This window comes from Mustela nivalis (assembly GCF_964662115.1).
Source record: "Mustela nivalis genome assembly, chromosome: 10".
In the NCBI taxonomy this organism is placed as follows: Eukaryota; Metazoa; Chordata; class Mammalia; order Carnivora; family Mustelidae; genus Mustela; species Mustela nivalis.
In genome coordinates this window covers 68355198-68381490 of record NC_139029.1, presented here as the reverse complement: position 1 = coordinate 68381490, position 26293 = coordinate 68355198, and the positions used below count along the sequence as shown (strand labels likewise).

The 26293-nt window shown below is 37.2% G+C and overlaps 1 protein-coding gene across 9 annotated transcripts in view; it reads left to right on the top strand.

Moving 5' to 3' along the window:
• TTLL7 (tubulin tyrosine ligase like 7) overlaps window positions 1-26293 on the top strand; it is a 154874-nt gene that overhangs the window by 18790 nt on the left and 109791 nt on the right. Inside the window, exon 1 of one of the 9 annotated variants that reach the window (XM_082688136.1) lies at window positions 11567-11588. The exons of the other annotated variants lie outside the window; for them this stretch is intronic. The gene's annotated coding sequence lies outside the window, so the exon portion shown is untranslated. Of the gene's footprint in view, window positions 1-11566; window positions 11589-26293 lie in introns of those variants that run through there. 9 annotated transcript variants of the gene reach the window in all.

Genomic DNA, 26293 nt, shown 5'->3' with positions numbered 1-26293 from the left:
ATACCACTGTGCAGATTTGCAAAACAACTAGTTGATTTTTTTTCTCAGCAGAATTTGAAGATTGTAAGAAACAGACTGATGGCCTTAGGATATTTACAACTCAGAAGGCAACATAGTATAGTGCGAAGGTTTTGAGAGTTGAACAGATCTAGGTCTTTGGCAAGTTACTGTATCTCTCTGAGTCTCAGTTTCCTGTTTTGTAAAATAGAAGTAATAATACAGTCTCTGAGGACCATGGAGACCAAGAAAAATCAAGGGAATCCCACCTCAGGTTTAGCCTTAGCATAGGTACAGCCATCTTAGCTCCGGCAGCCATCTCTGACTCGTGTGCCCAAGGTTCTGAACTTTCCACTACTTTACTTTAGTTCCAGGAAGCCCCATCCTACTTTAGTTCTAAGGACCCCCACCCTACTTTAGTTCCAGGAAGCCCCACCCTGCTTTAGTAACAGGAACCCATAAATACCCATGCCTTAACTAAGCTCAGGGTCCAAGTCCCTACTCACTGTGTAGGGTATACTTGGACCCAAGCTTAAGCTTGTCGAATAAACCCTCCTGTGATTGCATCAGTGTTGGCTCCTTGGTGGTCTCTCGGACGCGAAAACTCGGGCACAACAAGGACTAAATAAAATAACATATCTATTTAAACAGCAGTTCTCAAACTTGGCTGTATATTTAAATCACATGCAAGCATTAACAAGTTTTTGTGCCCAGACTGCATTCCAAACCAATTAAATTGGAATGTTTGGGGCTGGGACCCATCCATCAGTATTTTTTTTTTTTTCTTTTGAGACTTAATGTTTCCTGAATAGCAACTCTCCATATGCCCTTTCCTTCATGTCTTAGCAGCTACCATTTCACCTATGTTTCCGTTTGTTTGGCTTTTTTAAATACCTCATAAAGATGGTATGATGCAATGTTTGTCCTTAGGTGACTGGTTTATTTCACCTAACATAATGTCCTCAGAGTTCATTTGTATTGTCATATATGAGCAAGATTTCTTTCTTTTTTAAAGCTGAATAATATTCCATCTATATGTATACACCACATTCTTTTATCCACTCACTCATCCACTGATGGACCTTTAGGTTGTTTCCACATCTTGGCTTTTGTGAATCATGCTGCAGTGAACATGGGAGTGCAAATACCTCTTTGTTGTAACCCTGATTTATTATATAACTTGGATTTAACTTATTTTAGATATATACTCAGCAGTGGGACTGCTGGGTCATAGGGTAGTTCTCTTTTTAACTTTCTGAGGATTCTCCATACTGTTTTCACAGTGGTTGTACCATTGTATATACCAATGACATCATGCAAGAATTCCAACTTTTCTTCATCCTCACCAACAGCAGCTGTCTTTTGTTTCTGTTTTTTATAATAGCCATTTCAGTAGGTATGAGGTGATAATCTCTTTGTGGCTTTCATTTTCATGTCTCTAATAATTAGTGATGTAGAACATCTTTTCATACACCTGTTAGCCATTTGCTTGTCTTCCTTGGATAAATGTCTATTCAAGTCCTTTGCTTGCTTGCTTATTTATTTATTTATATTTAAATTTTAGTGTACCTACACTGTATTGGTTTCTGAAGTAGAATTCAGTGATTCATCACACCACCCAGTGCTCATGACAACAAGTGCCCTTTTTATTTATTTTTGCTATTGAGTTGAAGGAGTTTCTTATATATTTGGATATTAGCCCATTTTAGATATGTGGTTTGCAAATATTTTCTCTCATTCTGTAGGTTGTCTTTTCACTTTTTTAAAATTAATTTTAATTTTAATTTTTAAATTTAAATTTTAAATTTAAATTAATTGTTCCATTCTATAAATATGGGATGTCTTTCCATTTATTTGTCTATTTTAACTTCTTTCATCAATGTTTTGTAGTTTGCAGTCTTTCACATCCTTACTTAAGTTTATTCCTAAGTATTTTATAGGCATTGATATTTTTTAAAGCTCCTCTGGTGCAGTCTATGTTGAAATGCCTAATTATAAAGGCTGTAGTGCAATGTGTGGATCTTGTAGTGCAAGATGTTTGGATCATTTCTGGTTTCCTTGGTTAATAATATCAACATTTATGATTTCTTTATAAAGATTTTATTCATTTATTTGACAGAGAGAGAGAGACAGCAAGACAGAAAACACAAGCAGGGGAAGTGGGAGAGGGAGAAGCAGGCTTCCCACTGAGCATGGAGCCTGATGCAGGACTTGATCCCAGGACCCTGATGTTTAACAACTGAGCCACCCAGGAACCCCAACAATTATGATTTTATTTTTTTATTTTAAAGATTTTATTTATTTATTTGAAAGACGGAGATCACAAGTAGGCAGAGAGGCAGGCAGAGAGAGTGAGAGAGGGAAGCAGGCTTCCTGCGGAGCAGGGAGCCCGATGCGGGGCTCGATCCCAGGACCCTGAGATCATGACCCGAGCCAAAGGCAGCAGCCCAAACCACTGAGCCACCCAGGCGCCCCATATGATTTTAAATCACTAACTTTTTTGTGGCGCTTACTGTGTTTTAGGCAATGTGATCAACACTTTTCATATCATATAGAAAACACTGTGCTTTGTTTTTGTTACTATTCTGTCAAATAATAAAATACCATATAGCTAACATAAAAAGGGAGAGCACTTGCTTATTAGGGAGGAAATGGCTACTTTTATCATCAGGAGCTCAGTTACCCAGGTAATTATTTCAATGAGTTATGGAGTTAGCTTTCATTGAACTGCCTCAATAATATAGACTGAATACTTTAAAGTCATTTTAAATTACAGTATAAACTTTACATAATGACTTGCAGGGCAGGTATAATAGATTAATTTGTTACAGATAAATACCTCCAATATGTAACAATCCTAATTTTAGAAGTATATTGATACTATGTAGTAGATGATATCTGATATATATTTTCTAGATTTCCCAAAGGAGTGAGTGTTAACCTATAAATGCTTCTTCCATGTTATCATTCACTTGACACCAAAATCCGTTAGGCTTAATGTCATGATGACAAGAACATTTTTCATGTTTGTTAACAAGGTCTCTATTTTCCATTTTATGAAGTAGGTATATTTAGGAATCTGCTGGTATGTTTCTTGTTATTGTTTTGATTTTGGTCTTAGAAAGTATACTTATTATATTTATTTTACAATGTAATTTTCTATAGTAACTGGTTTAAAAAGAACATCTAAATTACTGATTTATTTCAAATATATAATTGACTCGTCTTCTTTGCATTTAAATAAATTTCCTCATTCTTTTTTTTTTTTTAAAAGATTTTCTTTATTTATTTGACAGAGATCAGAAGTAGGCAGAGAGGTAGGCAGAGACTTTAACCCACTGAACCACACAGGCTCCCCTAAAATTTACTCATTCTTGTTTGCTTCTTGTTTTTCAATAAGCCTTTATAATGGTGACTAAGAAAGAATTTTTTTAAAAACTGTACTTGTAAACCACCTCCCCCAAAAAGGAAGCATTCTTTTTTCATGGGTGTATGTGTTTTTTATGTTTTGCACATCTTCAAATAACAACAAACCATGTCTTCTGTCCAGTAAATAGATTTATTTATTTATTTAAAAGATTTTATTTATTTATTTGACAGAGAGACATCACAAGTAGGCTGAGAGGCAGACAGAGAGAGAGGGGGAAGCAGGCTCCCTGCTGAGCAGAGAGCTTGATGCGGGGCTCTATCCTAGAACCCTGGGATCATGACCTGAGCTGAAGGCAAAGGCTTTAACCCATTGAGCCACCCAGGGTCCCCAGTAAATAGATTTGTAAATTGCTAAATCAACTTTGCTTAGATGAAATATATGCTCATCTTATTGACCTAATTTTTTCCTTTGTGCATTTTCTTTTGCCCTATTATTAAATTAATAATAAATTTTACTGTTTAATAATATTTATTTTATTATTTATATAATAAATTAAATTTGTGGGATGCCTATAGCCTTAAACTTAAATGAGTTAATAGATGTAAAGTTCTTAGAGTAGTGCCTGGTGCTTATTAAGCATTTAGTACATGTTATTCATGGCCCAGTGCCAGTGACTTACAAAAATGCTAACACAAAAGTGTACAATGGTAGATCCAAATATTTGCAAAGGAAATTAAAGAACTTAAGTTTTGTGACTAAGAATAAAAGTTGCTATTCCTGCTTGTCAGTGCACTTGAAAATGAAACGCTTGGTAAACCAATAGGCATTATATACTCAAAGTTAAAATTAGGTATTTAATGTTGAAGTGTCTGATTCTGGGAGGGGAAATTAATTTTTTGAGACTTTACAAATAATTTAGTTTAAAAAGCTTTGCTATTAAGAATATTAAGAAAATTGGGAGTGCCTGGGTGGCTCAGTGGGTTAAGCCTCTGCCTTAGGCTTGGGTCATGGTCTTGGGGTCGAGCCTGCATTGGGCTCTGCTCAGCAGAGAGCCTGGTCCCCCCTCCCCCTTTTGCCTTGCTGCCTACTTGTGATTTCTATCTGTCAAATAAATAAAATCTTAAAAAAAAAAGAGTATTAAGAAAATTGAAGAATTTTAAGCCTAAAGAAGTGCTTAATCCTTTACATTGTTAGCCTTTGTAGACACAAGATTAAATTTACTCAAAAGCAATAGAACAGTTTGGGGGTAAAATATTAATAGAGAGTGAAAGAACATTTTCTGAATGTAGGTCTTGAATGAAGGATTGTTTCTAAGGCATTAGAATATGGTAAAATCCAAGCTAGGAATAATTGACTTGGATTGGATTCTAGAATTTGTGAGAAGTAGCTAAACCATTGAGTTGAGTTTTACAAAGACTGACATGTGTTGTCAATGTGATTATCTGCCTTGTCGTCTTTTTCTGCTGTCATTATTCTCAAAATCTCCTTTGACATTGTGGAACTGTAAGGATCTCTTGTGATTGAAAATTGAAATATAGAATGTGTCACACAGATAGGTTTTTAGGACAGCATTGTTAGAGGCCATGTGATTTACTTAGGATTAATGACTAAGCATATTGCAAGGAGGTTAATGAAATCTTACTTTCTTTCCCATGTGACTGAAAAAGCTGGCTGGATTTTGCTGGGAAGGATAAACTTTCAATCCTTCCCTCCCATCTTCTTCCTTTCACTTTCCTTCCTTACTCTTTTTCTTTCTTCTTCCTTCCTTCTCCTTATAAAAAATTAACTGTATCCTTTGAAAAACTTTTTCATATAAATATAGTATTTTTTTTAAAGATTTTATTTATTTATTTGACAGACAGAGATCACAAGTAGGCAGAGAGGCAGGCAGAGAGAGAGGAGGAAGCAGGCTTCCTGCTGAGCAGAGAGCCCATTGCGGGGCTCAATCCCAGGACCCCGAGATCATGACCTGAGCTGAAGGCAGAGGCTTTAACCCACTGAGCCACCCAGGTGCCCCATAAATATAGTATTTTATACACTTTTCCCCCATTCCCTTTTACTATGAGTTTGAGATATGTTAAAATGATCCTGGTAAAGTATAAGCCAGGGCATTGTTGGTCATTACCATACAACTATGTATTGTTTAAGGTGCTGTGCTATGTCTTCCCATCACCTTTATTGATTTCTAAAATGAAAATAGTGCTTGTAGAGAATTTACCCTGGAGAGCAGTCGTGGTAGGAGATATTTGGTGAATCTGAGTGTGGATTGCATTATAGGGATAAAATTGGGGCCTGGTGTGAGGAAGTAGAGGGATCAAGTTTTTAAAAAAGCAGTGAACTTGGCGTTGGATCTGTGTTCTAGCTATAGCTGATACCTTGTATGGCATTGAGCAAGTTAACTTCTTAAATATGAACTTCTTCATTTGTTACATGAGAAAAATAAATAGTCCTATTAAACTGGTCTTATAGTACTGTGAAGGGCAAAGAGAGTAAGAGAATGAATGCCTGAGTAAAACTGTTCTTTGCACATAAATGGAAGGATATGAGTCTTACCACTTACAGCAGTGTAATTTCATCTATTCATATGCAAAATGAGGACGACAATAGTACTAGTCTCAAAGTGTTTTTTAAGTATTATATGAGATAATCTACATAAAGCATTTAACATAGTGCTTGGCACAGAGCAAGTATTCATTCATTCATTCACTTACTCAACAAATATTTACTGAGTGTTAGTCATGTCCCAGGTGCTCTTCTGGGTTCTCGGAATACACCTGTGAGCAAAATCAATCCAAGTCCCTGTTCTTTGCAAGTTTTTAGGCCAATGAGATAGAATTAATTAAAAATAAATATATAATTGCTACAGTAAGTGCTATGAAGGAAAGGTACGTGAGGCTGTGAGAGTAATGTCAGGAAAGGTGGGCTCTAACTAGGCAAAGGCCAGGGACAGATCGGGGTTGGATTCTGTCAGAAAGAATAGCATTATAAAGTCTACATAGTGGGTCTATGCAGTGGGTGGTTATGACACAGAGAGTGACAGAGAAAGTAGCTGAGAATCGGGCTGGAAAGATAAGCAGACTGGTAGACAGTATCTGTTAGGGGTTCCATCAGGGAAGCAGAATCACTAAGAGTGATATGGAAAAGACATTTATGATAGGAATGAGAAGTTTATAGAGGGCTTGTATCTTCTATCTGGTGGTGGGTCAGCAGGGTTAGCAGTTAGAAGGGACAACTGAGATGAACTAGATCCCACTAGGAAATTGGAGCCTGTAGGAATGAAACTAGAGCCTATGCCTGACTCTTACCCTCTCCAGTCTTGACGGTGGGGGTGACCTCCAGAAATAGCTGATGTTCTTTGCCAAGAGCTTCACATATGCCTGGTCCAGGGAAGCTGGATGTGTTAGGATTCAGAAACCTGAAGATCTGGCAAGGAGCTGGAGTAACTGCAAGCTCAGTGGCTTCCTATCTCAACAGGGGAGCAAACAAATCATTGTCAAAATGTACAAGCAAACAGCGCATGGTGCCTTATACTGACCTTCAGAGCACAGTGTCTGTTGCTTTACTTGTGCCTTCAAAATTACATGCAGATTTCTTTTTGGCTAAATAACCTGGAACTAATTTCTAGGAAATATTGTTAGCTTAGTTAAATTGACTAGTACCAAGGGCTTTTTTTTGAAAGGTCTTTCTTGGTCATGAGTGGGCTTTTGAATTTTATCAGATGAGAATTGAAAAGCTATCAAAGGAGTTTAAGCCAGCTAGGGTAGTTGGGGGAAGGAGATGGGAGAGTAACACAACTGATTTGTGATTAGATTTGCATTTTTTTTAATTGAGGTGTAGTTGACACAGTCTTAGATTAGTTTCAGGTATATAATACAGTGATTTGACAACTTTATATATTATGCTGTTCTCACAAGTGTATGTCACTATACAATGCTATTACGTTACTATTGATTATATTCCTTATGCTATATCTTTCATCCCCATGACCTACTCAGTCCATAACTGGAAGCCTGTATCTCCCACTTCCTTTCAACCCTTTTTTGCTCACCTCCGTCCCCTCCCCTGTGGCAACCACTATTTGTTCACTGTATTTATGAGTCTGTTTCTACTTTGTTCATTTTTTGTTTTTTAGATACCACATATAAGTGAAATCATATGGTGTTTGTCTTTCTCTGTCTGACTTATTTCACTTTGCTCAGTACTTTCTAGCTCCATCCATACTGTTGCAAATGGCAAGATTTCATTCTTTTTGTTATGGCTGAGTAATATTCGATTGTGCGCTCACGCACACACACAAACACACACACACACATTTTTTGAATCTATATGTGGAAAGTGGATTGCAGGGGACTAAGCGTGGGTATCAGTACCTCTATTAGGAACCGAGTGTGGTACAAGTGAGAGACTGATGGCAGCTAGGAGTAGATGTGGAGGTTAAGGGAATGGTGACAAGTAGATGGATTCCAGAGATACTCAGAGGATAAAGAAAATAGGATAGAGATGGAATTACTAGTTGAAAAGGGGAAGGTGCCAAGATCATGAGTTTGGTTTGGATATTTTGGTTTTGTGGTGGCACTGAGAGTATCCAGGTGTAAGTGTTCAGTAAGCAGTATGATATTAACATTAGTCATGGTTATAGTTGTAGATGTATAAGTAGTAGTTGTTAATATTACAGTTGACTTGGTTTCTGGGAGCCTGACATCATTTCTTATTTTTTATTGGTACTCAGTGCACTGCTCATTTCCTAGCATAGAATAGGACTAATTTAAAAAAAAATAATTATTTATTTATTTTAGAGAGGGTTAGGGGTGGAGAGGTAGAGGGAGAGAGAGTCTTAAGCAGACTCCGCACTGATCTTGGAACCCAGTATAGGGCTTCATCTGATGACCCTGAGATCATGACCCGAGCCAAAACCAAGAGTCAGATGCTTAACTGACTGGGCCACCTGGGTGCCCCAGGACTAATTTTTTTTATATCCCTCCTTTGCTCATCCACTGCATATTGACATAATCACACATTTTCTACTCTTTTCTGAGGGGTAACCTTTCGACTTCTGTTAATTCTATCTTTTCTTGACTCCTAGAGGACACTCATTGAGGGGTCCGTAAACTTTTCTGTGTGTGGTCAGATGTTTTCTATTATAGCTATTCAATCCTGCCTTTTGAGGGCAAAAACAGTCTTAAACTGTCTATGTTCCACTAAATCTTTATTTATAAAATAAGTAGTGGGCTGGATTTGGTGTGTACACTGTAGTTGGACCCTTGTGCGTAACCCATTAGGCATTTTGTTTTTCTTATATTTTTAATTATCTTTAACCTACTGGCTCTGAAACATTTTTTACTATCATATTCCTCTTCACCAAAACAACAACAACAACAAAATAAAGAAAACCCAAATCTTTCCTTTAGATCTTCTTTCCATTAAACTTCGTGCCATCTTCCCCCGCCTCCCCTCGTTACTTTTTGAAGGTCATCTCTTCCTCCTATCTAGTAAACTAGTAGTAATCTTTTTCTGTGGCTGTCTGCAAAATAATCACAATTCCACTTTCCTAATGAAATGACTACTTCTTAGTCTTTTTCTTTTTGGATCTTTCCTTCCTTTACTTGTATCTTTGTGGAAGTCTTGTTCTCCCTTGAATTCTGTGACCCTGGAGTCTCCTGCTATTTCTGATGGTTATATATTACTACCTTTTTTAAAAACGAAGCTCACACACACACACACACACACACACACACACACACACACTATGTAACATATAGAATAAACTGCATACATCTTAAGGGTACAGCTTGATGGATTTTTAAGTATGTATACATTTTTGTAAACATCACCTAGGTCAAGATATAGAACATTTCCAGAACCCCAAAACGTTCCTTCATGACTATTCTCACTTAGTGATCCCTGATCCTGCCTAGCAGTGACCTTTATTTTGACTTATATCACATTAAATTTAGTTTTTCCTGTCGTGTACTTCTAGTATAGTTAACAAACAGTGTTATATTAGTTTCAGGCATACAATATAGTGATTCAACAATTCTATAGATTACTCAGTGCTCATCACAGTAGGTGTACTCTTAATCCCCATCACCTATTTCACCCATTCCCCCACCCACTTCCCCTCTGGTAACCATCAGTTTGTTTTTTGTAGCTATGGCTCTGTTTCTTGGCTTGTCTCTTTCTCTCTTTTTTCCTTTGCTCATTTATTCTATTTCTTAAATTTCATATATAAGTGAACTCATCTGGTATTTTTCTTTCTCTGACTGAGTTATTTTACTTAGCATAATACTCTCTAGCTCATGCATGTCACTGCAAATGGCAAGCTTTCATTCTATTTTTATGGCTGAATAATATTCCATTGCCTATATATACCCCATCTTCTTTATCCATCCATCTGTTGATAGATACTTGGGCTATTTCCATAACTTGGCTATTGTAAACATTGCTGCAGTAAACAGAGGTGTATGTATCCCTTTGAATTAGTGGTTTTGTGTTTTTTGGGTAAATGTGGAGTAGCTCAATAGAGGGTAGTCCTACTTTTAACTTTCTGAGGAACTGTTTTCCACATTGGTATAGTGGTTTGCATTCCCACCAACAGGGCAGAAAGGTTCCTTTTTCTCCACATCTCACTGACACTTGTTTCTTGTGTTTTTTATTTTAGCCATTCCGACGAGTGCGAGGTGATATCTCGTTGTAGTTTTGATTTGCGTTTCCCTGATGATAAGTGATATTGAACAACTTTTTGTGCGTCTTTTTTGAGTGTTTTCTTTGAAGAAATGTCTCTTCATGTTTCCTGCCCATTTTTAAATTGGATTATTTGTTTTTTGGTGTGTTGATTTGTTTAAATTCTTTATATGTTTTGGTTACTTTTTGTTGGATATGTCATTTGCAGTATCTTCTCCCATTAAGTAGGCTGCCTTTTAATTTTATTGATTATTTCCTTTGCTGTGCAGAAGCTTTTTATTTTTGATGTAGTCCCAGTAGTTTATTTTTGCTTATATTTCCCATGCCTTCTGAGGCATATTTAGAAATATATTGCTACGGCTGATGTTAGAGAAATCACTACCTATGCTCTCTCCTAGGATTTTTATGTTTTCAGGTCTCACATTTAGATCTTTAATCCATTTTGAATTTATTTATGTATATAGTGTTAGAAAGTGGTCCAGTTTTAGTTTTTTCCATTCTTGAACCACATCTAAAGAAATAATACAGAATATATGGACACACTCTTCTGTACCCAGCTTTCTTCACTCATTAGTATACTGTCAGGAGTTCATGTTGTAAATAGCTGTAGTTCATTCTTTTGTATTGTTGTATAGTTCCATCATATGAATATACCGTAGTTTATGTATTCATATTACATTTTGTTAATATTTGGGTTGTTTCAGGTTTGGACTATTATTACTAAAGCTGATATTAACAGTCTTGTCTAGGTCTTTTGGTAGACATATGCCCTTATTGGGATTGTTGACATTTTGAGATAGAAAATAACACTAACTGTGAAATGTGAGGGAAAAGCCTTGGCAATAGGATCTGGAATTCTAAGGAGAGTTAGGAACTAGAGGTTCAGCTGGTCTAAATTCCTTCTTTCCATCTCTTCTTTTGTCCTTCACTTACTATTTTTAGGATATCTAGGACTATTGATGGGTTTTTACAGGGCAGAGGGACTAGAGTGGTGAGTTAATTATTGGACATGGCGGAGGCCTCAAAACCTTAACAAGGGAGAACCAGGGATTGTGTTGCCAAGAGCTAGAAGATAAGAATGAGTGGGCTGTAAGATGGTAGGGCCTAGAAGATGCATTCAGGGATGGGATACTGAGCTGAGAGTCCAGCCAACTCCAGGCAATGCAGTAGAGCTGACAGATAATTAAGGTTCTAGCAGTGGGCCACTGAGGGGTATCCTGTGGATGTGAGCCACATATGACCATTCTCCATCAACTCCATCAAAGTTGCACACACACGCAAACCCAACCCAAGTAAATACAGAAACCTGCTATGCAAATACAACAAACAATATAAATTATAGTATATTTGCTATGCAATATCAAATCTTCTTCACCACTCCCCTAAACCAGATTGTCATTCTTAAATCCCCCATATGGAAACTGGATACCAGACCTTGCTAAGAACCAGTGCTAATATTTTAACCTGTTTTTACATGATAGGCTATAGTGGATGGTCTGTTGGTTGAATTTAAAGGCCATGTGTGGAACGGATCCATCAGGTAAAAGATGATTGAAGTCTTGGGGATGAATAATGTAATTTAGGGATAGTTGTTTGAGTTTACGCCCTCAGTGCCTTGCCCATATCCCTGGCACCTTACCACCTCGTTATGCTCTTCCTACTTACAGTTGCCTGCCAATGTCCTCATTTCTTTCCCTAGGGCTTAACAGGACTTTTCTGGGGGCCCTGAGGCTAGGAGCCCCTTCCCTGTACAGGCCTGCTTCCCCCAGCTCTCATTCTCACTCCCCCAGGAGGGCTGTGAATGCCATGAAATGAATATGCACTGTACCCCGACTGTGGCCCTCAACCAGTGATTGACTCCTCTTTGGGTTAACTCTGAAACAGGTATATTTTACACTGGTCTCGGAGTGCTGTAGGGAATTAAACTCCAGCTTCCCGGATGTAGCTGGCTTTGTAACTTACACTATATTGGCTGCCTTCTCCTCTCTGTCTCACTTCGCTGCTCCCCTTTCAGTGTTTCTTGCACATCTCCAAATAAACTATTTGCACTTGAATCCTAATTTTAGAATCTGTTTCTGGGGAACTCAAACCAAGGTCTTTTGAATAATACCCACAAATAAAGGCAGGTAAGGGAAGAACTGCAGACTATTTATTTATTTATTTTTGATTAACAATTACTTTAACTTCCAACTGCTGCCTGGAGTATCTATGTAGGCATGCTGTTGATAATCTCAAACCTGACATGGCCAAACTGAACTCAGCACTTAAAAAACAGTTACTCCCACTATCATTAGGAAAAAAAAAAAGATTTCTAGGATTTTAATTTCTTTCCATTTGTCTCTAAAAGGATTTTTTTTTTTGAAAACATTTTATTTATTTATTTGACAGAGAGAGAGATCACAAGTAGGCAGAGAGAGGTAGGCAGAGAGAGAGGGGGAAGCAGGCTCACTGCTGAGCAGAGAGCCCGATGTGGGGCTCGATCCCAAGACCCTGAGATCATGACCTGAGCTGAAGGCTTCAACCCACTGAGCCACCCAGGCACCCCTCTAAAAGGAAAATTTTTAAAACGAATTTAGTATGTACTGTATGTTCCTAATTTTTCTGATTTGGGGTGTGAATAGCACTTCAAAACAAATATAAATGATACTGTAACTTCACTGCTAGCTATTTTTACTTGATGATCTGATCTTGGCTTGAATTCCTGGAATCAAGTAATGATTTACTCTAGAAGTGTTAACCTCTAGAAGGTTGTTTAGTAAATATTCCATGTGCCAAAATAAATGCAAAATGTAATTCATACTCAATACTTGTCTACTACTTAGGAATCAGTCTCTTTTGGAATTAGCCCATTTTATAGATCTATTTTAAGAGATTTTTATTAATACTGTATAGAAAAATTTATCCTGACAAATGGATTTGTAATCAAGTATTTCCATATCTTTGCTTTAAAATATTCTGAACTTTCACAAAACAAATGGAATGTGACATGTAAAGCAAATAGATGATGAATATAATATCCCAGCTGAGGTACATTTATTTAGGTTTAGTGAATTAAAATGGACTTTCTACAATTTTATCACTCATTCATTAATGAGAAAATAAATGATATTATACAATTTATTGTGAATCATTTATATTCTTTCTCAAATAATTATATGCCTCCCACATGAGTAAAAATTCTTCATAGCCAGTTTAAAAGATTTTAATTTATTTATTTGACAGAGAGAGATCACAAGTAGGCAGAGAGGGAGGCAGAGTGAGAGAGGGATGGGGAAGCGGGCTCCCCACTGAGCGGAGATCCCAATGCGGGGCTGGATCCTAGGACCTCAAAGGCATAGGCTTTAAGCCACTGAGCCACCCAGGCACCCCTTCATAGCCTGTTTAAATGATCATACAATAACCCATTGTTTGGCTGTATCATAATTTACTAAACTTCTTTATTGGATACATTTAAGTTGTTTTCAGTTACAGCTGTAAATAATGTCTTGATGTACATCCCTGTTCACTAATATGCCTCAACATTTTGGGTGATTTCATTAGGATGGATTTTCCTAGAAATGGAATTATGAAGTCAGGAGCTTAAATGCATACATAATTTAGATTTTTGCTCTATTTTTAATTGCTTCCTAGAATATGTTCTTTAGTGAGTGAAAAAAATTATAAGCTACCTTAAAATGAGTGAATTAATAACATGCTGGTTTGAGTTTGGTTTCAGTTATTGGGATTTTAATTTATTATGTTCAGTTTTCTAATGTTAATAGTACTAAAGTCATGGATTATTCTTAAAGTGATAACTTATGTACACAAAGCAATATGTTTAATTTTTTGTTATATGAGATATTACTTATAAATAACATTTCAAATTTATTGATGTAACATTGATTGGAGTCAGTATTATCTAGAGAGTAAACTGGGAAATTTAACCATTATCTGTCATAAGCAGCTTGTTCTAGTGTATTTGCATTCTCTCTGGAAACCTAAATATTTTATTTACCAGATTACTTTATTACTTCATGGTCATTTTACTAACCATATACCTGAGTAAAGTAATGTAACCAAGAAAGCACTAACATTGAATATCATCAAATGGATGTTCTTGACAAATTTCTAAGAATATACATGTTTGCCTTCAGATAATAATTGTAAACAATAAAAAGGAATAGAATTTTTTTGCAACAATTGTTTAAAATTATTAATTTAATTCAAGACATTTATGGAGTGCCTATGATGCTCAGAAGGTATTTGTGAATTCAAGGGAAAATTGCTCTTGTGTATAAATTTTTCTCAACATAGACTTTATATTGAAATAAACATCTGTTAATCTTTAACTCATTCTTGTCAGTAAGAAGAATAAATTATATAAAAATAAATTATAAAATTGAAGCATCAGCAGGGAGAACTTCTTTAATGTTTATTATTAACTTTACATCTTTAATGTTTATTATGAATATTCCTCACTGCAACTTACCGCCTCTTTGGGTGAAGGAAAATTCCATTTCCCAGCCTTATAGATTGAGATTAGGAAGTCAGTGTTCTCATTTTTCTTTGACAGCAAAACATGGGACTTCTGTTGGGGGGATAACCTTTCTCAGCCTAGGCTGAGAAAAATAACTGTGTTCCCTAGCCTCAGTGTTAGAAGAGGCCGAAAGAAGTGGTAATTTTCCAGTCCAGTATCCTACTGACTTTTATTAGTGTTTGTAATAAAACCTGTTCTGCTTGGAGCTCAGCTCCTTTATAGTCTCATCTACCTAGAACCCAGTTGAGAGTTAAGAAGTAGATATAACTGTTGCCTGCAAAGCAGAAGTGGAGTGATGTCTTCATTGAAAACATGAATTTAGGTATAATCTGTTTGCCTTTGAATCTCATACTAAAATTCTTATCCCTGTAGTGGGTGGGTGAGGAGTAGAGGTGATGAGTAAGGAGAGCAGAGAAACTGGCAGGCAACTTCCTTGGGGATTAGGTGTGATAGAGGGTAGGTACCCAGGATTGTGCTATTTTTCTGGTGCAATAATGTTGGCCAGGGTCACAACCACATGCAACCATGATAGTGGCTTTCTCTGATTTTTGCCATAGAGCTTGCTTTCCTTTTTGACAGAGCCCGTAGGCATGGTGCATTCCCACTCTTTGCTCCAAATCAGGTAAGTTCCCTGAAGCAGCAAAACTGCTGCCTTTCATGCTTTGCCCAGCCCAGGTAAAACAGCTGTGCAGATGGAAGTGGAGGGGGCTTTGGTATGGGGATGGCTCCAAGCTCAAATGCCACTTCCTCTGTTCTTACCCCAAGTTCAGTAGTTCTTGTTGAATAAAGCTTTCTTGTAAGCCTTTGGGCTTTTTCTAGGCTCCTGAAAAGAGCTGGGACAATTTTGTGCCATTTTATCATTGTTTTTGGAGAGAGGAATTGCTGAACTCCTCACTCTACTGTTTTGGAAGTTCTGCATTTTGGGTCCAATTTTTATTTTTAATTTTATTTATTTTTTAAATTTCTTTTCAGTGTTCCAGAATTCATTGTTTATGCACCACACCCAGTGCTCCATGCAATATAAGCCCTCTAAATACCCACCACCAGGTTAACCCAACCTCCCACCCCCCGGCACTCCAAAACCCTCAGGTTGTTTCTCAGAGTCCACAGTCTCTCATGGTTTGTCTCCCTCTCCAGTTTCCCCCAACTCTCTTCTCCTCTCCATCTCCCCAGGTCCTCCGTGTTATTCCTTATGCTCCACAAATAAGCGAAACCATATGATAATTGACTCTCTCTGCTTGACTTACTTCACTCAGCATAATCTCTTCCAGTCCTGTCCATGTTGCTACAAAAGTTGGGTATTCATCCTTTCTGATGGAGGCATAATACTCCATAGTGTATATGGACCACATCTTCCTTATCCATTCATCCATCGAAGGGCATCTTGGTTCTTTCCACAGTTTGGCGATGGTGGCCTTTCCTGCTATGAACATTGGGGTACAGATTTCCTGCTATGAACATTGGGGTACAGATTTCCCTTCTTTTCACTACATCTGTATCTGTATCTGGGTCCAATTTTAATTGGAATGTTGGAAGCTATATTTTGAATGAGACCTGAGTAGAAAAACATTCTAGATCATCAATGCTCTAAATTATATTTTTTTGTAGTCAAAGATTATAGAATTTTAGAGCTAGAAGAGGTCTTAATTCCATTTTCTCTTTTTTTCAGATTAATAATTGGAAACATGAGTGCCTTGTGCAGTTATGACACAGATTGTTGGTGTCAGAACTGGGTTTGGAAATGGATCATTCACAAGGCAGTCATTGCTTCCTCTTTCCCCGTGAGGGACAGGTACTGACATCCTTTCTCTGCAGGCTCAACTCTTTGCCCCTGAGCTAATCCTGCCCAAATCAAAGAGTACAGGAAGATCCTCAGCCCTGCTGTTGAGTGAGGTCTTGTATGAGTTGTGCTGCCTTGAACTACAAGCTCAGGGTTGGGGCCCAGCAATCATATTTAAGCTCTCCAGGAGATTCTGGTACACATTTAATTTTGAGAACTGCTAGCATAGAGTAAAAGCCTACAGTGTCTTTGAAGTTGTCATTAGTTCTACACACTAGAAATTCCGATAGTCAATAGACTATTTTTCATCACAGTTAAGATTATGTTCATTGTAAGACACATTGTTCTTTTATTTACTTGGGGAAAAAACGCCTCTGCAATTTCAATTATGGAATAGCTCTTTCTTAGTATAATTATATCATGTTGGAAGAGCCTTTGAAAGGTAAATTTTACAAATGTCATTACTTTATACATACAAAAAAGGAAAATGTAAGTAAAATAAATTGATCAAAGCATTCCTTAAACTTCTTCCAATTCAAAGACAGATACTTCAATGTCTCCTTCATTCATTGTGCGTATTCTTCCAGACATCATCATCCTCTGTGTCATGGAAAGTTGGTGTTGCAACATTTCATAAAAGAGTGTTCCATTATTATTATACATCTGAGTTTTTCTCTCAGCGCCTGGCATGGATTTGGCTAATTTTGATGTATAGGCACAGGCCTATGATAGCCGCTCAGGACTGCCACCTGGCTGTCCGTGATGATAAGGTGCATCACAATTTCAGATGTTTTTAAATTTTTAAGAAACCAAACAGTATAGCTGAGAATCAAAGAATACGGTGGTAATTATGGAGTAGTCTTTTAACTACTCATTTCCTCACTTGTATTCTAGAGATAAATCTCATAAATCATTCTTTAGACAGTTGTATGATTCATTCTTTTTATAATAATGTACCATCTATTGTTTAGGCCTTGGTTATATTTAGGCTGGTATATAATTTTCTCCAGAAACTTCTTGCCTTAAAGAGTATTTCAAAATAGATTTTTAGTCTCATGAAATGTAGCTGACCCCATAGAAAAATGAATATATCAGGCTTCCCTAGAGAAATAGAACCAGTAATACACACATGCACACACACGTAAAGAGAGGTAGGAACAGATGGAAATGGGGTGAGAGACAGAGAGAGAATAAATGAGTATGAATTGGGTTATTTGATTATGGAGGTTGACAGGTCCAAAATGTGCAGCGTAGGTTTTCAAGCTGGGACCCAGGGAAGAGCGGATGTTGCAGCTCAAGTCCAAAGGTAGTCAAAGGCTGGGGCGCCTGGGTGGCTCAGTGGGTTAAGCTTCTGCCTTCAGCTTAGGTCATAGTCTCAGGGTCCTGGGATTGAGGCCCACATAGGGCTCTCTGCTCAGCAGGGAGCCTGCTTCCCCCTCTCGCTCTGCCTGCCTCTCTGCCTACTTGTGATCTCTCTCTGTGTGTCAAATCAATAAATAAAATCTTAAAAAAAAAAAAAGGATAGTCAAAGGCTGAATTTCCTCTTTTCTTGGGGGACCTCCGTGTGCTTTCTCTTAAGGCCTTCAGGTAATTGAATGAGGCCCACCCACATTTTGAAGATGTGTAGAGCTGTGGAGAATGCTGCATATATGCCCTGCCCAGAAGGTTATATTATAGCTGTTTAAAGAAGATATTCAAATGAATGTTTATTAAAGACAATAGCAGAAAGCAATAATGTAGATAGAGACAGTATTTAAAATTGCATATCAAGTATATAATGTTATTGCTTTTTTTTTCTTTTTCATATCATTTATGAAAGCGAACCTGTTTTTTTTTTTTCAATAGATTGATTGGGAAAATAAAAATGAAGCTTTTAAAAATAATCTGGTAGTATAAAATCTAGTAATGTAACAGTCACCAAAGCCAGTTCAAGATAGAACTAGATGAAAATTCTGCAATACGTTGATTAAAGTTGTTCTAAATAATGCACCTTTTTTTTTTTTTCTAGTCAGGCTTGTATACATGGATAATTTTGAATACTAGGCAAGATTTAAAAATAGTTAACCCAATCTAATGAGGCATAACTGAAAATCAGCTTTGTTGATTTAGTATAATATTTAACTTATGACACTGAGACACATGTTATAGATGTTATATATGTTTACATATGTAATTTTATAGATATTTTGGGTCAACTTTCATTCTTGAGTATATTTATATTGATATAGTTGTATATCATATATGTTTTGGATGAATTCTTTTCTTTTGGGTAGTTTGGGATTTACTAATTAACTTTGCTAAAAGAAAATGTAGATAGTGAAAGCCGGCACAATTTTTTTTTCCCTCACAAGAGCACCTTATGAAATGATTAGCATTAAAAAATGTTTATTGCCTTAATTAGAAATGTAATGAAATAATGAAGGGATAAGTACACTTTTAAACAGATATTTGATAGTGTTTACTTATTCCATGTATAAAGGAAATGGAGAGGCCAAGAAAGAAAGAACAATTAGAAAATAAATTCATACTATTTGAGAGTATAGCATCTGTAGATATGTATTACTGCTCTCTGGTTAACTTCAGGTACTGCTTCTGTTCTGTGTTCCATTATTGTTCATTAGAATAAAGGACAAAAATAGTTCTTTCCTTTGCATTTCCATAAAAGGACTAGTTTCACATTAACGATTACAGCTCCAGATAGATGGTGTTTTTAAATGCCTGGAATGACTTTCGGGAAATATTCGTATTTTAAAATAAGCTAAACTTACTGAAACGTAGTTAAGTTTAATTAGTTTTCTTAATAGTGGGCCTGTTAGATAAAGGCTATTAGTATTTTATTTCTCTACAAAGATTGGCCTTATAAATTTATTTTGCACCTAGAAACAAAATAATTGTATTATTCTTTCCTCCCTTAAGATCTAACTGTTTTACACATCTTAGTTTGGCTGATGGAGACAGGCAGAGCATTATATGAACTCAGCCTGTGCATTTTCTGTTTTCTGTATGGGTTTTCTGAACCTTGACTGCATGACTCTCAGACCATGGCATAATTTTACTGGGATTTAATTTCATTTATAGGGATTTGAAAGCTGTGACAAATTTACCTGATTCTAGAAGTTAATACCATTGAAAATTTCTTATCTTAAACTCAAAACCTCCTAACAAATAGTATCCCTCTGATACGGCAGCTCTGCAGTTTAGCTCCTATATTTCAGACTCTGCGTTTGAGATTGAGGAATATGTAAATTGAAAGACATTTTTAAAGCTGCTGCCTGGGAGCCAGTTGTCTCAACGTAAATGAAGCCTCCTTTTATTTCATTTGAGTTGTGGCATTTTGTGCAAGGACATTTGAGGTAATTCTCTTTATTGAAAAAACAGAATTAAAAATGGAACCTAAATTCATTATTATTTGTATTGGTTAGTAACTTGGTTGAAGCAAAAAAGAAATTTTTTAGTTTCTGTTGCTGGAAAGTTTGGGAACGCGTTATCTATCTTTCTCTCTGCCTTCTTTATATGGCTCCATCCTTAGGTTCTGTGTAGGCACGAGATGGGGACCAGCAATGCAGGTAGGTGCCATCTCAGATTCAAATCCGGCTCAAAAGAGAAGCTATATACTTTAAGAATCTGGAAATGAGTTCTGGGCTTGACTCTTGCTGGTCTCAGTTGGATCCTGTGTTTGTCTCTGAACCAGTTCCATGGCCAGGAAGATGGGATTCCACAGTTATTTTAGATCTAAGTCATTTGTCCAGCATTGGAGCCAGGATTGGCATCAACTCCATCTAAAGCACATAGATTGAAGGGGAATAGTGCTTTACCAGTGGATATCCAGATTACTGTTCACAGGAGATAGCTGAGTGTGGGCTGTGGCAAAAGTGATACGTCCAAAGGCACTGTGCTCAAGACTGCACATTTAGGCTGATATTTCTTTTTCAGAAACCAAAGCAATAATTTGTATTGACATAGTGTGTCCATTACAAGGTGCATTTAGATGGGGAGAACAGAAACTTAAAATAATAATGGCTTAACAAGATGGCGGTTTACTTTCTCTGGATGTAGGCAGTCCAAGAATGATGTAGCATTTCCAAGATGAAACCAAGTTTCTTTGAATTGCTGCAGCTCCTGCAGTTGCATTTATGTTCCAGGGTGGAAGGGGGGGAAGCAAGTAAACGAGTGTCTACCAACTGTCGACCTTCCTACTCAACAACTTAGACTTTTCTCTCATTAACTAGGAATTGGTCACATGACCATATACACTTGTAAGGAAGTCTGGGAAATGTGGTTATTCATACTGGCACAAATGCCACCCTTAACAACCCAGTAAGTATTTTGTTAGTATGGAAGAACTAGTGGATGGCTATTAGGCAGGTAGCTAGTGGTTTTTCAACATGTGTTATTAACTGATATGGATGACATAGGAAGCTTATTTAACCGCCCAATGAGTTTTATATATATAAGATTTAAAACTATTTTAGAAGTAGATAGAAATATAGATAATAAAACTAATCATACCCTAAAACTGGTAACAAGGTATGCAGTGAATTGGTGTCAAATAAGAGAGTCAAAGTAAGAGTTAACAATGGTTCTGACTAGGGCACCTGGGTGACTCAGTCAGTTAAACTTTAGCCTTCAGCTCAGGTCATGATGTGAGGGTCCTGGGATTGAGCCTAGGGTTGGGCTCCCTGCTCAGCTGGGAGTCTGCTTCTCTCCCTTTCTTTCTCTGTCCCCCCCCCCCCCCTGCTCATTCATTCTCTCTCTCTCACAAATAAGTAAAAAAAAACCTTACACAACAAGAGATGATTCTAATTTATCTGCCTATTGAATGTTTGGCTGTACTGATGTCCTCTGCCAAGATAAGGAACATAAGAGGAAGTGCCAGGTTTTCAGGGGAAGTTAAAGAGTTAAGTTTTGGACATTTAAAACTATAAATGTTGGTATCATATGACATTCGGGTGATGTCATTTGTTCACCAGCTAAGCAGCTGCACATTTTGATATCTATTGTGCATTTTCTGGCACAGAACAGAGAACTGAATATTTTAGAAATTTTCCGCTTCTCTTAGTCCCTCTCTTTTACCTTGTGATCTAGGTTACTGAAAGTTAGGGTGAGCTGCATCTCCAGGACCACAGTTCCAACTCCATAGCTTAGAACAAGAGAAGTCTTGGTGTAGTCAAGCACAGGTTGGGGGTTTTGAGGATGTGAGGCTCAACTGCATTAGACCGGTATTGTTCTCTGCAGGACAAGGGATGAGAGGAGGCAAATGGATTCACAAAAGTGAGTGAGATATGCAAAACTTAACTGATAGCATTATGTGTTATTCCTAAGGAGCAAGTGAGACTTTTTTTTAGGCTACTGAGAATTAGATAGAACTGCAGGATTATATTCTAAAGGAAATAAACCCGTAATGGCTTTTGACTCTACTTAAGCATTTTATGAAAGCACCTTGTCTTTTGTCCCTTTATTAACTGAATTATGGATGTTAATCTTTTTGAAATTTATTTAGTTCAACATTTACTAAATAAGCCCTTTTCATAATTCTAAGTACTGAAAATAAAACAGCAATTAATAAGGGAACAGTGACTTCAAGGTATGCTGTACTATCAATACCTATTTATTAGTTTTTTTTTCATGTCATACTAGGCTAAATTTCCAAGATAAGACATTCCACAAAGCTTAGTGGATGGTTTTTGTGGATGCTGCAATTTAACCAAAAACATTAAACAAATAAGAAGCAGGCGAAAGCAATTTGGAAAACAAGCAGTATGTTAGAGGAAGCTACTGTTGATCAAAGTCAATTTTAATTGTAACTAGAATGAATAAATAGTTCTTCTGTTTATTCTTATATAATGTCACACTTGGCCTCTTTCAGGTTTTTGGAAGTGGTTGATCAAATGTTTTTTTCAGGTCTAAAACACTACAGATCTAGCCTTTGGGAATATACCCACTCTGAGAAAGGGATACAAAAGTTTCTATGTTCAGGGAGTAAGTAGCTTCTCTGAAAACCTTTTTAATTTGTACACACAATGAGTGGTGCCAATGTATTATTGTTAGGACTGTTGTTTGGGTGATGTCATTTGTTCACCAGTCAGGCAGCTGGGCATTTTGAAAATCTATTGTAATTTCTTGGCAGAGAGCACAGAAATGGGAGCCATTGGCTTTGGAATGGACCTTTCTGTGTTTAATTAAAACTATTTTATATATAAAAGTAGAGGTTTTCCTTATCTACAGTCAGTCACTAATTCTGTTGTGTTCTTTTCTTCTTCTTTTTTTTTTTTTCTGTCTGTCCTTTCCTACAAATATAAAATTGATACCATCTTACCCCTCAAAGTGACTCTTCTTTCTTCAGGCATTCTCTTGATGAATGATACCATCTTCTACCCAGTTCCTCTAAACCAGAAATCTGCAAGTCTTCTGAGATTACTTTTCATTTATTGATCACCAACTTCTGTTCAGGTTCTATAGTAACAGTATTCTTTGGCCCTGTGTCTTTTGCTTCTATCTGTGCACAGGCTCGTACCATCTCTCTTCTGGACTTTTGTAACCCCCTCTTAGGACCCTGTCTCCATTCTTGCCCCTCCCCCATCCAGTGCTCATGATTACTGTCAGCGTAATCTATTAAAAAGAAAATTGGATTGTGTTACTCCTCTTTAAGTCTGTCAGTGACTCCGCATTACTGGTGAGTCAGGATCTGACCTAAGTTTCCAACAGTGTGACTTAGAACACAGTTTTTCCAAGGAAACATGATGGTTCGAACAAAAGAATCTTGGCTATTTTATTTTTACCTAGTATTTCAGAAAGCTAAACCATGATGAGGGTACATTCATTCTTTACGTTAGGGATGACATCTTTGGTGCTCTTTCTCTGTAGGACAGGACTGGCTATCCCATCCTCTCCTTTCCACTCAAGAGGTGTCAGAGTTGGTGTTTATCATCCGCATGTCATTCTTTACACTTTTATTTCATATGTATTAATTCCTAACTGATCTTTCTCTCTCTCTCTCTCTCTCAGAGTATACCATTTGTTATTATTTTATCTAATTTTTTTAACTTTCTATTAATAATATACTAATGTTTGTATTCCTCAGCTTTTTTCATGTGCCTTACTTGTGTGATTCATCATGTAGTTCTGGTTCATTTATTTTTACTTGTGTAGTACTTTCATTGTATGTGTGCACCAACAATATACACAATGTTGTTGTCCATCTGCAGCCCCCCCCCCCCAACTTTTCATTTCTAAAAAGGTCAAGTTACTCTGCTCTTGGCTCAGTGCTTTGGAGGAGAGGGTATATTATTAATCTTTGTGGTTGCTGTTAATCCTCCTCATATGTTTAATGATTTTTGGTAGATTATCTTTAAAACAAATGTCTTGGTTGGTCAGCATTGGCAGCTAGTTTGGGCTCAAATAAGGAATGTAAACTGTTTTTCTAGATTAACAAAACCTCACCTCACTTAGCAGGGCTTACTCCAGTAGTAAATGAGATCCTTTGTAGCAAGTATCTTCCTTTTTCGCTGCTCAGAGTCCTGCTTGGAAAATATTTTCTCCTGCATTTCTAGCTTGGCCAGGGGATTTCTAAGTCATCCATGTGGTTCTACTTTAGAAGACCAATGAGGAGGGAGTGGACTCCAGCAGACTCCAGCAGTAGTGTCCTCCATTTTCTTGGAGTTTGCCTTTAGCCTACATCAGAATCGCCTGCAGGGCTTGTCAGTTTTTGGGTCCTGCCCCCAGAATTTCATTAAAAAATTCTGGAGTTGAGCCCAAGAATGTGCATGTCTAATAAGTTACCAGGTGGTGCTGACACTGCTTGCTGTTCCTGAACCATATTTTGAGAACCACGGCTCTAGGTCAACATTTCCTAATCTTTTATTTTGTTTTATTTATTTTTTACTCATGGGGCCTTTTAACATTAATATGTAATTTTACATCACTTATTTGAATTTTAAAATCCTTTTTATAATTTTGTAATTGTCACATGTTATACAGAAAGACTTGAAGTTAAAAATATTATGTCAGCCTAGTATTAAACATTGTGTTCATCTAGAGCCTTGCTCCTCTAAGTGTGAGCTATGGACCAGCATACCTGGGGACTTGTTAGTAAAGTAGACTTACAGGTGCCACCCTAGAACTAATGAATCAGAATCTGAGCTTCAACAGTATTCCCAGATGATTGGCATGCACATTAACTTTGAGAAGCTCCTGGTCTAGAGCTCACATTAAATCCAATCCTGATAATATGAAATAAGAAACATTTTGGATATTAATGTTTAAACATTGGCACATGTTTCACTTGCTTTCATTTTCTTATACTTAAGAAAAAGCACTATCTCTTTGAAAATAAAAATAGCATATCAAATTTGGCTTGGGGACTAAGTGCTGAAATTTAATGATGTGTTGCAGCACAACAATAGACAAAATTGTGTTCATGACCTGATGTCTGGAAGCATTACCTTCTTTATGCACAAAAAAATAACTGCCTCATTTTGATAATTTTCATGAAGTAGTAGATTTCTGACTGCAATTTGCAATAACTTCTTTCCAGTAATACACCATATGTGTGGAGAGTGTTTTTTCCCCAAACCTTAATTTGATATAATTTTTGCTATATTTATTATTTTTCAATTATTTTGAAGTAATAGTAGGAACATCTTTCATCAGATAATTACAGTTTAGAAATGCAGAGAGGATTATTTCGAGGCAGATTTGCAGAATTATTATTTTAAAATTTTCTTATACGTTGTGTTTCAAAGTCATTGTTCATTATCCATTTCTTCTTTAGACAGCTATCTATGTGGATAATAATAACAGGGCTTATTTTAGGGTTGTGAAGATCAGAGTTTTATTTATTTATTCATTTATTTAATTTTTGAAGATTTTATTTGTTTATTTATTTGACAGAGAGAGAGAGAGAGAGAGAGAGAGAGCAAAAGGGGGATACAAGCAGAGGGAAGTGGGAGAGGAGGAAGCAGGTTTCCTATTACATCAGGGAGCAGGGAGCCCAGTGTGGGGCTTGATTCAGGACCCTGGGGTCATGACCTGAGCTAAAGGCAGACACTTAACCCACTGAGCCACCCAGGTGCCCCAGAAGATCAGAGTTTTACATGTAAAAACCTAGACGAGTGCCTGGGCACATAGCATGTTTTACATTAAGTGACTGCATCAATCCCATCCTTGTCCTTTTCTTCCTTGTGTTCTTCCTTTTCCTCATCAGTGTTATTACAGTTCATAGTGGCCAAGGGTAGAGATGTTTAATTATCCATTGTATAAAGTCAAGGGGCAGACTTGGCTCAGTACAAGTCTCAGCTCCCCCCCACCCTTTCTTCCGTCAGAGGAGAATGCTATAAAGTGGAGCTATGGAGAACTAGAAAATAGTGTCCAGGCGTAGGTGGCAAATTTAAAATAGGGAGTAATTAATTGGCTGGAGTCTGTGATGGTTAATGGTTGTTAGTGTTACTTACTATCTTTTATTCCTTATGGGAGGGGCAAAGAGAGAGGGAAGGAGAGAATCTTAAGCAGGCTCTTTGCCCTGCGTGGAGCCCAACACAGGGCTCAGTCCCATGACCCTGAGATCATGACCTGAGCCTAAAATCAAGCATCAGTGGATCAACCAACTGAGCCACCCAGGCGCCTCCTGGCTTTTATTCTGATTGACCATATGGTATGACTGTACTCCCGAACTCTGGTTGGTAGAGGTCATATGACTTATTTAGGTCATTGACTTGTGAGTAGAAATTTTGTGTGTTATTAGTTGCCTATATGAGATCCTCCAAAACTCTTTCCCTCTGGTGCAGTGGCTGGTTTTAAGATGATTGCTGCTGTAACAGCTTGGGTTCCTGTGTGACTGTGAAATGCTGAGCACCCCTGTTGGTCTCTGTTGGATATGTAGTGTGATTAAGAAATAGACTGTAGTTATTTTAAGCTCCTGAGATTTGGGGGATGTTTTTGCCATGAAGTGTAG